Here is a 2,500-nt window from a genome sequence, read left to right on the forward strand (position 1 = left end):
ACACAGCGACCCGCCGTGGAAAATTGCAGCCCCAGGTACCGGAAGGTTTCACCCACACGCAGGGCAGGCATGGTGGTATTGCCTGCTGTGAAGGTGACATTGCTGTCCACCTTCACCTTCTTCTCGCGCCCTGACGCGACTAAGGCGAGGGTGAAACACTTCCGGGCGTTGATCTGCAGCCCCAGGTGGGCGAGGGCTGCGGTAGCTGCGTCGATGAGGGACTGCAAGCCCCTCGGGGTCGCTGCAAACAGCAAGACGTCATCTGCAAAGGCCGCAGCGTTGACTCTGCGACCGAGGATCCGAGCTCCGATGTGGGAGGGCAGTTGGCCTAAAACGTAGTCCACCGCAAAGTTGAACAGGAGGGGGGAGAGGGGATCGCCCTGGCGAACGCCCCGTGCTGGCTGCACAGACACGCCCACGCCGGCGCCGTCCGCTATCACTGTCGTGCTGCCCTCGTAGCACCGCTCGACATACTCGACAAAGCAATCCGGCAGGCCATGCGCCTTCAGCACGGGGCGAAGGGCAGCATGATCTACCGAATCGAATGCCTTAGATACGTCGATCGATGCCACAAAGACAGAGCGGCAGGAGCGAACTGCGTCGGTGAGAGCAGTGTCCAAGATAAAGGTATTTTCCAACATCCCATCCCGAGGGATGAATGCCCGCTGACGTTCGTCCACAGCACATGCGCGCATCAGGCGTGACGCGAGAACCTTGTGAAAGGTCCGCGCCAACACCGAGCAGACCGTAATGGGGCGAAAGTCAGCGGGGGATGTTGGTGCAGCCGTTTTCGGGAGAAGGGACGTCCGCGCGCGAAGCAGGCGTTCCGGAAGGGCGCGGGCCAGAAGGAAGAGATTCATCACTTTCACCAGGACTTCGTGCGGCAGGCGCCGCAACTCCGCTGGGGTAAGGCCGTCCGGCCCGGCTGCTGATCCCCTGGGCGGCAACGCGGCGGCGACCTCCTCATGTGTGACCGGCCCCCATATGCACTCGAGAGCGACAGGCTCTGAGTGCGGGAGGAGGCGGTCACGAATGAAGCCCGCGGTGGAGATGGGCTTCTTGGTGAAGAGGTCCGCCCAGAAGTCCAGCAGACCAGGGATGGCAGGTGGCGGCTGGAGCAGGGTGCCATCCAAGAGGCCGCGCACGCAACGTGCACGCGACCGTCGGAAGGCATCCTGCGTTCTCGCGTACTCCCAGCGGCGCCGCTTGCGCTTCTGCGTCGGCGGCGCGGCAGGCGGCCGCTTCGATGGTTGGCGCGGCCGCTGTGTCCTGGTGATCGATCTCTCCCCTCTGGACCCGACCGACGCAAGGGCATCCGGGAGCATGCCCAGGATGACATCGGGCGGCGTGCCCCGCCCCAGACCTATGACACGATCCAGGGCAGAGAAACGCTGGGCGGAAGCGGGTAGCCCCGCCAGATGCTCCCAGATGGCGGCGTCAGTCGGCCCCTCCGGCGGCGGCCCGGTGGTGTCGGCCGCGAAGTCCTCGGCTGCGTCGACGGGCGGCGCAGCGGCCTCGCCCGCGTCAGGCAGCGGGCTCGCTGCTCCCCGGCGGGACGCCGGCTCTTCCCCCCGACCGATCTCAAGCGCCTCCATGAATTGGCGGACAAGCTGCTTGTGGGCAGCTTGCCGCCGCCGGCACTTGATTGCCTCGAGCGTTCGGTCGGGGAACATCCTGATGAGTTCTTGATTGACGAAGAAGAACCGGGCGTCCCTCTCAAGGAACAGTTCGGCCTCCGCCTTGGCGAGCGACAGGACTTCTTCCTCCGTCCACCTCGCGCGATGCCTCTCCGTGACGATCTCCGCGTTGGCGGCCGCAAGGTGTTGGCGGCGGCGATGGACCCCGAGACCGTTCTTGGTTGTAAAGCTGCGGTGGCACTCACTACAGGTATACATAGCTGCAAAAGTTACAAGATTTTCGGCACGGCCGGTTGGCCGGCTAGGTGCTGGGGGAGTTGGGGTGGCACCTTCAGCGGAAGGGCCACCACTTGTTCTCTGCTTACTGCCCCCAACTAAAAAAGGGATAGTGCGAGGGGGGGCTGGTAACCCCCCCAAGCCCCTGGTGCGGTCTTCCACTCTGCGAAATCAGCGGGCCCACGAGAAGGGGAGAAGACCGCAGGAGAGGAGAGGCTAAGAGGGCTAGGCCCATGTATTGCGCATCACTCTCCCTGTAACTATAACCCAAGGAAGGCACCTCGCAGCAGCAGTACGACTACATCAAGACCGCACTTCGAGAAGCCAAGTCCGGATGCAGCCGCTCCGCCGCCACTTGGCCACCTTAAGAGAGTCATAGTTACTTAAGAGAGTCATAGTTACTCCCGCCGTTTACCCGCGCTTGCTTGAATTTCTTCACGTTGACATTCAGAGCACTGGGCAGAAATCACATTGCGTCAACACCCGCTAGGGCCATCGCAATGCTTTGTTTTAATTAGACAGTCGGATTCCCCCAGTCCGTGCCAGTTCTGAGTTGATCGTTGAATGGCGGCCGAAGAGAATCCGCG

General features: G+C 62.7%; 1 pseudogene; it reads right to left on the bottom strand.

Annotated features, from left to right (window-relative positions):
* The window catches only part of LOC124588901, a 7,971-nt pseudogene that overhangs the window by 2,792 nt on the left and 2,679 nt on the right, over positions 1–2,500 (bottom strand).

Source organism: Schistocerca americana, unplaced genomic scaffold, assembly GCF_021461395.2.
Source record: "Schistocerca americana isolate TAMUIC-IGC-003095 unplaced genomic scaffold, iqSchAmer2.1 HiC_scaffold_662, whole genome shotgun sequence".
In the NCBI taxonomy this organism is placed as follows: Eukaryota; Metazoa; Arthropoda; class Insecta; order Orthoptera; family Acrididae; genus Schistocerca; species Schistocerca americana.